Consider the following 12,495-nt stretch of genomic DNA (forward strand, 5'->3'; position numbering starts at 1 on the left):
CAATACAGTTCTTTACAGACCTTGAAAGAAAAATTCTCAACTTCATATGGAATAACCAGAAACCCAGAATTGCTAAAACAATCCTCTACAATAAAAGATCTTTTGGAGGAATCTCCATCCCTGATCTCAAGCTGTACTATAGAGCAACAATACTAAATACTGCATGGTACTGGCATAGAAACAGACTGTTGGATCAATGGAATAGAATAGAAGACCCTGGCTTCAGGATTCCAGAAGCGTGCGCTCCTCTACGTTCTAAACATTAAAACTTAAGATGACAACATGGAATGAAACAACATTTATAAGTCTTCTTTGTCATAATTAAAACTCTGTTTATCATTTCATCTCCCTTTAGACTAAAAAGTCTCATTTTTACATTGGTATGGATTTTTATCTAAAGTTGAAATTATATTTTTACAACATGTTACATGTATGATTCAACTCTGGCTCAAAACTATTTTATACGTTGCTGAAATTTCAAGACTATAAAGGTCTTTTCAGATTAACAAATTAATTTAAAGTGTAAGTATAACAATCTATATTTTTTACTAGTTCTTGGATGCATAAATAAATGAATGTTGCTTCTCCCACCTGTGATCTTGGCTCACCACTAGGCTTTCTGGCCAATGGACTTGGTATAATAAATTCCAATGTAATTTTGAAACTATTCCACGCTGTACTACTGTATTGCTGATTCTAAAACTTGTAACTCAGGGTTACTACATGAAAAGTTTTTACCTTGATACCCTTAAACTATATGATATGATTCCAAGGGTACGCTAAATTGAGATCTACTAATTTTAGAGACATTCATTTTTTAAAGTATTAAAGCGTGGTCATTATGCTCTATCTTCACTCTCAAAAAGGTTAAAATATATTTGGTCTTGTTTTCTGAATATGGCAATAGTATAGCCTTAGACTTTGATAAGCTATGGACTTTTTATAAGCTAAACCATACAGAAAACTGTTATGCTCTCTCTCTTTATGGACTACATTTATGACTTTTAAGGTTCCAACTTAACAGGATGAAATCTTAAGTCCTAATATTTGATGGCTAATAAATGAAAGTTAATAGTCCATCATCTTGTGGATGATCATGTCCTTTAACGTGTACAAAAATATATTTATAGTCCTACAGATGCAAACACAATCTCACTGCAATCTTAACTAAACAGCTGAGGATGGTCCCTGAACCCCCATACAGGAGTTGGTAAAAAATGATTTTTAAAGCCCAAGAGGAGCCTTCCTGACAGGCTCAGCTACAGCGGAAAACTATGCTCCAGGCCTTGGTCAACTCTGACAGGAACCTGTTTCAAATGTAGCCAGGAGGAACAAGCCATGTTCTTCCTGCCAGTAGACTGGCCCCTGGAAGTCAAAATGCTCCCATGTAGGCTTGTCCTCTGTGCCCAGCCATGGAGGCCCAACTAGAACAAGCACCACAGACACTTTCAGCCTTTGAACTCCTTGGCCTGGTGGAGGACTGATGGCTCCTAGATTTGATGACCTCCACCACCCTTGCCAAACCCCAGGGTAATGCTGCAGGTCTGTTTTAACCTCACACTCAGGTTCTGTGGTCATATTGCCAACTTCTGTCTTCGGAGGCTTCAGATGCCTTCTCAGTCCTTGTCACATGTAGGAGGCCAGGCCTGGAGCTGCTACTGTGAAGTCTAGACACAGTCTACTTTATTACCAGATTAAAAAAAAGAAAACCAAACCAAACCAAACCAAAAAACAAAAAACAGGTCTCAGATGTAACCTTTTACGATTCCTTTAGCTAAAGGACAACGAATGCTCACAGCAGTCTTACTTATGTTTCATTGTAAATAAAAAAGCTTCTAAGAAAATGTTTGAGAGCCTAATAAGGTGTTTTAAAGGTGATAGATGCAAGTTATGAAGGTTGGAAGGTCTAAGGTGATTTAAGGCATCCTAAATAAACAAAAATGTTTCACATTTCCTCCTGTTGCTACGCTACTGTTGTATTAACTGTCCAGAGATTTGACATTTATCACTAGAGCTCTGATTTATTAACCTAACTGATAAAAACATTCCACTATATGATCCACTATCATGGTTCCAAGCTGAAGATTTTAAATCTCCTTTGATTTGTTGTTTAAATATAGACTTAAAAGTTGTTTCTCATCGTACTAGATTTATATTCGTTCAGTCTTCTGGACAGAGAGAATAAGCATCTCTTGCATGACGTGTAATCATTCTAAAAGTCAAGATCAAGTGAGCTTTTGCCACTTCTATCTCAGGGAAGGCATCTCCTTTTCCAGAGCTCACCTCAAAGAATGTTCATGCTTTTAACCCAGGGTTATTTCCCAAGCCTCTCCTATGCTAAAACACAAAGCTGTATATCTACTGCCTTTTTCTACGATGTATATTTCACTACAGATTACAATGATAATGCTAATATGTCTGAAGTTTTTTCTCCTTTGTAAAATTATAAAGGGATTATTGTAAGCTGCAGGAAATCCACCTGAATCCACCTCTCAGTTCAAGTGGAATCCAGATAAGTCCTGCCAATCAACAGCCTAAGTTTCCCACCTATTGCCTATTTCAGAGGATAGGATTCCTCACCCCCTCTCCTGCTTTTGGGAGTCCCCTTTTCTGGCTACCTGCACCCAACACTGGCTGATTGGTGAGTCTTTCCTTCTGGTTGGCATAAATACTTCCTACAGTTCTCACCAACTTATATCCAAAACCTTCATCTAGGACCTTTTCCCTTTGAGTGAGATCTCTACTAGAATGGTTCTTCTTTCTCTCTCTCCTTGTCTGCAAAATCCTATCATGAGGTAGCTGTGTCTGCTATGGGCAACTATGTCCTTCGTCTCTGACAAGTGCTAATGAACTGTTGGAACAGATTGTACCAATATATTGAGTCAAACTTTGCTCTTGGGCTTCCTTGACAGGTCACTGACTCCTACCTGTCCAATGGGAATAGTTCGTTCACCCATCCCTCCAGACACTCCTCTGGGATGCCTTCTGGAGAATTTCAGATTTCTTACACCTAGTGCCTGCATTAAGGGCTTCTAAGTTCACATGCCTCTGAAACCAGACTTAGCCTCATTATCCCTTAGATGACAAATCCAAAGCAAAACCTTTTTAATTACTGCCAGTGATTGGGTAAATGTGGAGTTTCCCTATGTTCAAGCTTCATTTCTTTGTTCTAAAACCTTCCCTCTCTGCTCTCCCAAAAAGTTTCAAATGTACACCTAAAAGGAATTTTCTCCCTAACCAACTTAACTTTTGTCTTCTGCCCATATATATGTTTCAGTATCCTGCCAGCCCCAGGTGTTTCCTACATCCAATACAGCGCCAAAGCAGCTACTCACAGATTGTGCCAGCTGGACCTTCACTTTCCTTCCCAGCTGCAGATGTTCTCAGATCCTGGACAGCGAATACAACAGCCTGCTCTTCCTGGACATGGCCAACATTTCAGCCTTTTGGCCTCCCTATCGCCGCCCCAGTGTGAGCAGGAAGTAGCCAGAAAATTATTCTTCTCCTCTTATCCATTTATTATCAACAAAAGGCTGGAATGGTATACTTCAGGACAAACAGCTCCAGGTTCTCCCAGCATTCCTCGGTCCTTGTCTGCTGGGGATGGCTGGCAAACCACACCCTCTACCCTGATCTTTCCAGGGCAGGGGCTTCCCCTTCTCTTCACCATGTAATCCAGACATTTTGGTTCTCTCTGTCTGTCTGTCTCTCTGTGTCTCTGTCTGTCTGTCTCTCCCTTGCATGGCAGCCAGGAGCTGCTTCCAGTGAACCTACATTTACAGACTTTAACTTGCCTTGCATGAGAAGCAGTCCAACATCCTCATTCCTTCCTTACCACCCTGCCCTAGCTCCTCATTTTTTAATTAAAGACAAAGGGAGGAATGTTATGTTCTGTGGGCAATTCAACTGGCCTGCCCTTAGGGGCTTTAGGGTCCTGACAACATCCCATGTCACCACCTGCATCCTATGTCATCACCTGGGCCAGGTGCTTCAGATATAACTGGTCTGCCACTCCCACCCACTCTCTCTCTCTGCTCCTCCCTCTGCCTTGATTTCCCCCCTTTCCTGGGCACCCTTCCCCATCTCTCTCTTCTCTCTGCACTTTCTCTGCCTCAGTTTCTCTTCTGGATGTCTCTACCATGTCTACCCCTCTCTCTCCATCTCCATCCAGTAAAATTATTTCATATCAGGTCTATTGTATATGTGGCATTTTTCAATATATCCTAACAGTAACAAGGTACATTAGGGTGTAGGCCTACTTTTAGATAGAACCCCTTATTATTTGTCAGCCACAAGAAAAACAAATTTCAGAGCAATGGAAAATTAGTTTTGTGTGGCTGTTGCCATGGGTCTCAGAATACTAAGAGACGTGTGCCAGAGAGTGGAATGGGGATAAAAAAGCCGTTAAATTATTTCTTATTTGTTTCACTCAGGAAAAAAAAAAGAGCCACTCTGTAGATATAGTTCTGATCTCTCCAGATGAGGTGCAAAGTTTGGGCTGCAGGGAGAAAGAAAAGACATAGACAGGACCATAGGGAATTCTCTAGAAAGCAGTAGGGTTCCGCAATGCATGAGCTAGAAAAGCAGCAAAGACAAAGGCCAGCTTTTCACTGGTGCATCCTAAGCAGAACAGGCTTCAATCCACCACAACACAGAGGCAGCTAGTTGCTGGCATGGAAGATTAGCAAGTGGAATGAAGTCAAAAGCAGAGTTCTTTCTAGAGGGCACTGGGAGGCATTCTCTTTGGATGAATCCATAAACTTGACACTTGTAAAGGACGAATACATAAAAAAAAAAAAACTTCAGAGAGCTGCATACCACCTTGAAAAATCATTGCTTGTTTATAAATTGCCCATTTTTGGCTTGCCCTTTTCTGAAAAGTCATGTTGACCTTCCCACCATGCCAGTTAAAGCTCTTCCATCTTGAATTTTAGGGTCAATTTATTCTCCTCTTTATATCTTCTTATTCCAACTGTATGAGTACAAGGACTTTCCCTCTGTCCTAGTTAGACAGTCCTGTCTATGAACGAGCCAACTCGGAGGCAGAGTAACAGGGCACGGAGCATACAGTTTTATTATGTTTTACTGTTGCATTTCCCTGTATGAATAGGATATCACAGAAACAAAGTGAAGTCTGGAGAGATAGAAAAAGTTGGTAAAGTATTTTAACAACTCCTGAGCAAGGGGACCCAAGTTCAGTCTCCAGAACCCTTGTGAGAAGCTGAGCTTGTTGGTGGGTGCTTGTAAACCCCTTTCTGGGGAGGCAGAGACATGCAGAGACCCGGGGCTCATGGGCCAGCCAGCCTGGCCTAATGGGTGAACTAACAAAGTGGATGGCCTTCCTGTTTTGAAGAATGACATCTAAGGTTGTCTTTTGGACTACACACACACACACACACACACACACAGCAAGTGCCCTGAATCTGGAACAATCTACCATGGGTAAGAAAAAGTACGACTCTTTCCCAGATATTGCAAGGACATAAGCATCTGTGAAGAAGGACTAACAAGCAGGTAAACACACATGTAGTTAATGTATGCTGTAAATGCCAGCTATGCTTCCAAAAGGGGCAAGTCAGAGAAACAGGCAACTCAGTGTATTGTTCTAGTAAGTGTGATGCAGAGCTCGGTAGTCAAAAGGCCTTTGAACAGCAAACTACGTGCAGCTTAGCAAGACTGTGTGCTCAAGATGTTCACCATATCCGTTCTTGAGAGGCAAGGGCACCATTTTCTTTTTGCAGCAGGGGGGCCTCTCTGGACAGTGTCATTACGCCCTCCATTGTGAAATGTCAGTTGTGTTTTATAGTCTGCTTTTGGGGAAAGAAGGGATGAAAAGAGTATGATTTTCCAGCTTTTCTTTCTCAAACGTCAGTGTATTTGAGGGGTTCTATCATGTCCTGGCCACCTTCAGACTTTATGTCTTATCTCAGCAAGGGAAACAGTGGCTGGTTCAAGCATGTGTTCACTTGTGGGAAATAGGTCTTTTCTGGAAGAAATGAATGTTCCTTAGAGGAACAGATGGGAGATACAATAGTAAAGAGCTGGTCTAGTTTTACTCTTGTGACAGATAGGAGTTGAATTTTTCCTGGTTGATGCTAGGATTATCTTTTGGAGAATCCATGTTTCAATGAGGGGCATCTTGAGACAGACTGTTCCTCATCATTCTTGTTTCTCAACTGCCTTCAGCTCAAAACAATAAGCACAGTATTATCTTGTTTTGAGGGCACTGTCTGCACTGAGGACATTTCTGTGTAACAAATCTGCACTTCTTTTTTTCTGAAAGAGGTATTTTTCTTTACATTTTTTTTTTGTGCTACCACTTGATTTAAAATCATGCATCTGTTCTTTGATCACCTCCCCCTGAGGGAAGAGCAGCCCTACCAGGCCACAGAAGATGACTATGTAGCCATTCCTGATGGGGTCTGCTAGACTAAGATCAGAAGTAAAGAGAGAAGGACCTCCCCAAACAGTGGACTTGGGAGGGGCAAGCGAGAAAAAGGGGGAGGGAGGGGAGGGCTGGGAGGGGAGGAGGGAGGGGCTTATGGCAGATACAAAGTGAATAAACTGTAATTAATAAAAAATAAAAAAGTATAGTTTGCTAAAAAAAAAATCATGCATCTTTAACTCTTTGTTCCCTTAGTTATTATTTGAATGTGTGTGTGTGCCCTTGAAGGACACAGGTGTCAGTAACCCCTCGGTGGAGTCACAGACCTTTGTGAGCTGTCTGCCATGAATGCTGAGCTTGGCTCCTGCGCAAGAGCAGTGTATGCTGTTGTCTGCCGAGCCATATCTCCAAGCTTGAAGCTTAAGCGCGATTCCGAGTCTTCTCTAGGCCTCAGGGCAAATCATCCTCCGTCTGTGGCTGACCACCTTTGCCAGCTTCCACTCTGCCGAGCCTGACTCTGCACAAAACAGCATCTTTCTAAACTTACCAGCCAGTAAGTTTACTGTTCCATAGCTATGGAGGTGGGAGTTAGCAGGCTTGAAGCTCATGGAGGTTCAGTGTTCTTCCTCATAATCAGCTTTGGCCTCCAATTTCCACATCCCTAGGCAAGCACAGTAAATTTACGAAAGGGGAAATACCACTCTAGTCCCTCCTTAGCATTTGAAATATCATGTAAAGGATGGAAGAATAACCACAACTTTGCCTCACTTAGGATCTGAGAAGACATTAAGCCAGAAACCATCATCATAATAATATATACGTAAAGGACTTTGGGGTTAGAGAGAGAGAGAGAGAGAGAGAGAGATAAAATATAAAGGGAAAGAAAGAAAAGCTCCCTGACATGACATTGTGAGATGAGCCTTCAAAGATGCCATTGAGTTATTTTTCTATTGGCTATCTACTGCTGGGAATGCAGTCTGACCTTAAGGTAGTTCGTTTCCCCAGTGAGATTCCCTTGGAGAAAACTGAATTTTCATTTGCAAGTGGTTATCAACTTGAAATAACTTCCACATTAGGGATGGGGAGTGCATCCTCTTCTCCTTTCGGTTCTATGGCATCATCTGACACAGACACATGCAGGCCCTGTGCAGGCTGCTGTCCTGGTGTGCTTAGATGGCCCCATTTTCTTGGTGTTCTCCATACTCTCTGGCTTTTATACTCTTTCTGCCTTCTCTTCCACAGAGTTTCCTAAGGCCTAAGGGGAAGGATTAGAGGATCCCATTTAGAGCTAAGTGTCTCATATTGTCTAGCTGTGATTCTCTATAGTTGTTCCCGTCTACTGCAGGAGAAACTTCTCTGGCACTGATTTAGCAATGTAGCAGAATGTCATTGTAGTCACGTTATTATATTCCTTTAGTAGAATAGTAGAATTTGCTTTTAACTTAGGTTCCCAAGATACCTAGTCTCAGGGTCTTAGTCACCCACGCAGCGTTAGGAGTGGCTTCCATCTCGTGGAGTAGGCCTCCAACCAGATAGTGGGTGGTTACTCTACAAGGTTTGTGCCACCATTACACTAGTGTGCCTTGCGGGCAGGTACCGCTGTACATCACAGTGTTTGTAGCTGGGTTGGTGGTTACATTTCTTTTTTAGTAGAATGCAGAGCACTTCCCAGTACCAAGAATACTAGCCTGTAGGTGTAGATTGGTTTCTGTGTGGAGAGGACAGGAGTAACAGAACCAAAAAATCTGGGCATAAGGGTCTTTTCTGAGACTGATACTCCAACCAAGGACCATTCATGGAGATAACCTAGAACCCCTGCACAGATGTATCCCATGGCAGTTCAGTGTCCAAGTGGGTTCCATTGTAATAGGAATAGGGACTGTCTCTGACATGAACTGATTGGACTGCTCTTTGATCACCTCCCCCTAACAAAAAGGCTGCAGTGATAGGGGAGGTCCTCCTCTCCTTCTTTCTGATCCTAGTCTGTTAGGTCTCATCAGGAGTGGCTGCACGTCTTCCTCTGTGGCCTGGAAAGGGGGAGGAACAGCCTTTCCTAGACTGTGGGAGGGGCACAGGTGGAGAAGGGGAAGGGAGGGTGCAGTTGGGAGAGGGAGAGAGGGAGCTACAGGGGTAATACAAAGTGAATAAATTGTAGTTAATAAAAATAAAATTTTAAAAATGGATTATTTGTTTTCTTTTTATTTTTTTTAATTTTTTGTTAGTTATTTGTGAATTTCACATCATGTATCCCAATTCCACTCATCTCCCCTTCCCTTATTTTCCTTTCATCCTTGCCACCTCCCCCATAACAGAGGCAGAAAAAAATCTCTTAGCAGTTGTAGTGTGTCACAGTGTGTCCCACTTTTTTTTTAAACTTTTTAAACTTTTATTAATTACACTCTATTCACTTTGTATCCCCCATAAACCCCTCCCTCCTCCTCTCCTAATCTCACCTTCCCTCCCCCTTCTTCATGCATGCCCTTCCCCAAATCTACTGATAGGGAATGTCCTCCTCTCCTTCCTTCTGATCTTAGTCTATCAGATAACATCAGGATTGGCTGCATTGTCATCTTCTGTGGCCTGGAAAGGCTGCACTCCCCTCAGGGGGAGGTGATCAAAGAGCAGGCCAATCAGTTTATGTCAGAGGCAGTCCCTCTTCCCATTACTATGTAACCCACTTGGACACTGAACTGCCATGGGCTACATCTGTGCAGGGGTGCTAGGTTATCTCCATGCATGGTCCTTGGTTGGAGTGTGAGTCTCTGGAAAGACCCCTGTGTTCAAATTTTCTGGTTCTGTTGCTCTCCTTGTGGAGCTCCTGTCCTCTCTGGATCTTACTATTTCACACTTCTTTCATAAGATTCCATGCACTCTGCCCAACAGTTGGCCATAAGTCTCAGCGTCTGCTTTGATAGTCTGCAGGATAGAGCCTTTCAGAGGCCCTCTGTGGCAGGTTCCTAACTTGTTTCCTGTTTTCTTCTTCTTCTGATGTCCATCCTCTTTGCCTTTTGGGATGGGGATTGAGCATTTTAGTCAGTCTTCCCTCTTGATTAGTTTCTTTAAATGTTCAGATTTTAGTAGGTTTATCCTATATTATATGTCTATATGAGTGAGTATATACCCTGTGTGTCTTTCTCCAAACTTCTTTGTTTGCAAATGTTCACTATAATGACTTATTGGTTTGGTATGAGGCCTCTGGTTTCTGCTACTCAATCAATACTAGGACCTTACTGGAACTCCTCTAAGATATCCTTTGTTACTCTGAGTAATGGAGATCCCGTAGTTTTGGATATGTAGGACTGGCCCCTTCATGCTCCAGCAGTTAATTAATGGGGTAGATGTTGGGACCAATTGAAAGCCCTGGATCTGGGTCTGAGAGCTGTCTGAGCTGGTCAGCCTGTCAGCTCTCTTGCATTCACACCACAGGGGCCAGCTTTACTCCCCCGCCCCCTGCTGGCCCATCCATTGTTGCCACATACTAAAGGCAGAGCAAGCTTTCTAGTTCTCATGCCCTCAGGGCTAACCCATCAGGGTCAGCTCCACTGTGCTGCCCAGGTGAGGTGCAGAACCATTCTCCCAAGTACTGCAGCAGGCAAGAGACAGGGCCAATTCTCCCACTCTTATAACTTCAGAGCCAGCTCTCCCACCTGCCATAGGTAGCGAGGGATGAGAGAGGGGAGAAAGGCATCTTTCCTTTATCCACTCCACTACGCAGTAAAGAGTCAAGGCTGGCTTTCACTCGTTCACATCTTTGGGGCTGCCTCGCCTGTGCCCCCACAGGCATCAGCTCTGCTGTGCTGCCCAGGCAGTGTGCAGGGTCCAGTCTCCAGAGTGCTGCAGCTGGTGAGGGACAGGGAAAGCTCTCCCTCCCTCATGGCCCCATGGCCAGGTCTCCTACCTGCCATAGAAGGAGACAATCAAGCAGGGAGGAGGATATCTCTCCCTCATCCATGCCACTGCATAAGGGATGAGTGGCAGGCCAACTCTCCCAGGCTCATGCCCTCAGGGCTGTCTCACCTACAACTCCTGCAATGAGGGCCATTTCTACTGTGGTTCCTGGACCATGCGCAGGGCCTGCTCTACTACATACTGCAGTTGGCTGAAGGCAGGGTCAGCTCTCTTGTTTTCATGCCTGCTCTCCCAGGATGCCTAGGTGAAGAGTGGGGACAGTTTTGCACAGCTGAGCAGGTCTCAACATATCCCCAAGCTGCAGCCCAGATCAGTGACATCTGCCTGGCCTTTGGTGGTAACAGAGCCCTGCTGCTCTGGCCCTCTGGGACAGGCCAGGACCCCACCATGCTCCCAGGAGGCATCACCAACTTCTTACATCAGGCTGTTCCCCACTACCCTCAAGTCTCCAGTTCTGCTTCTTTTCATTGTGCCCACATCCTTCTGTTTCTCTTTCTTTTCCATTTCTTCACCACTTGCTTGCCAGGGTGTCTATGTATCTGGGGTTGTCTCAGGAGCTGTCTCAGGATTGCTATGCCTCGCCTGTGAAATATAGCACGGGGCAGGGATCATCTCAGGCATGGTCTGATCCCCCACCCACCCGCTGCCAGCTGAGGCCAGCTCAGCACTAGACTGGTGACCATATCAGGCTTGCTCTCTGTTTGGACCCCATGGTGTGAGACTGGTGGTCATCTTGGGCTTGCTTCTCTCCTGAGCCCCACAGGGGTGGGGTGGGATGTGTCTTCTGTCTCCAGCTTGCTTCCTACCCTGGAAGTCTGTTTGGGCCTCCGTGCCTCCATGGCAGTGTGCTGAAGGTTGTCTCAGGCTCACCTTTTGCAGAGAATGTCAGTCTACTAATCATCCAGATATTCACACTGATTGTGACTATCTTGGGTGTAGGCATAACTTCTCTCCTCTCTGTCACCTACTGACACTCACATTGCCACACCTGCAATGCTTCTAGTAGCAGGGTATTTGTTTTCTTGATATCCACTTTTTAAAGTTCTTTATATCGTTTGAATATTAGACCTCTATTGGATGTAGATCTGGTAAAAATCTTTTTCCAACCTGTAGGCTGCCTCTTTGTCCTTTGGATGGTGTCTTTTGCCTTATAGAAGCTTTTAAATTTCAAGAGGTCCCATTTATTGATTGTTGATCTTAGTGCCTATGCTAATGATGTTCTGTTCAGAAAGTTGTCTCCTGTGCCAAAGAGTTCAAGGCTATTCCCCACTTTATCTTCGACCAAGTTTAGTGTATCTGGTTTCATATTGAGATCTTTGATTCATTTGAAGTTGAGTTTTGTGTAGGGTAATAAATATGGATCTATTTGGAGTCTTCTACATGTAGTTACCCAGTTTAACCAGCAGCATTTGTTGAAGATGCTTTTTTTTAAAGAGTGTATTTCAGCACACTCCTTTAATCCTAACACTCAGGAGGCAGAGGCATGCAGATCTCTGTGAACTCTAGGCCAACTTGGTCTACAGAGCTAGTTTAGCTCCAGGACAGCCAAGGCTACACGCACACATACACACACACACACACACACACACACACACACACACACACACACGCACACACACAAACTATCTCGAAAAAAACAAAACTAAAGCTAACAACAACAACAAAAAACAAACAACAACAACAAAACAAAAACAAAAGCACAAAAATAAAAATCCTGAACTGAAAGCTGTGTTTGGGAGCTCAGGCCTGTAATCTCAGCTACTCAAGTGTAAAAATAACTTTTATTCACCTGATTCAATTGTTGTCTTGGAGGCTTATTTCCTCTGTCTCCTAACCTAGGCCTAGTCCCAGAAGCTTCTAGCCTCCATACAATCTAATCTAGGCCTAGAATGTTTTTAGCCTCTGAATCTTACTGCTCACCCTTTCTAACTCTTTCTGAATTCTGGCTGGCTGGTTCGACTCAACTATTCTGGCTCAAACTCCTTTCCAAGCTGACGGATTCGATATGGCTTCTCTCACTTCTGACTGAATTGTTCTGCTTGGTATTAAACTAACTCTAGCAATGTGTTCTAATCTTCTGGCTCTTTCTCATCCTTTGGCTCATTCTTTCTTCACCTGTGTCTAGTTTGTTCTCTTTTCCACCTGTCTCTGTAAAACTCTCCCAATAAAACAGCCCCCTCTCACTCTCACTCTGTGCTGCT

At 43.8% G+C, this 12,495-nt stretch overlaps 1 non-coding gene across 1 annotated transcript; it reads right to left on the reverse strand.

Annotated features, from left to right (window-relative positions):
* Positions 1 to 11,175: 11,175 nt before the first annotated feature.
* Positions 11,176 to 11,304, reverse strand: LOC129683085 (small nucleolar RNA SNORA17). Its single transcript, XR_008721100.1, has one exon. It is a non-coding gene; the product is annotated as a small nucleolar RNA SNORA17 (small nucleolar RNA).
* Between the last annotated feature and the right edge of the window lie 1,191 nt (positions 11,305 to 12,495).

The sequence above is a fragment of the Psammomys obesus genome, unplaced genomic scaffold (genome assembly GCF_907164565.1).
Source record: "Psammomys obesus unplaced genomic scaffold, mPsaObe1.curated_primary_1811, whole genome shotgun sequence".
Taxonomy (NCBI): Eukaryota; Metazoa; Chordata; class Mammalia; order Rodentia; family Muridae; genus Psammomys; species Psammomys obesus.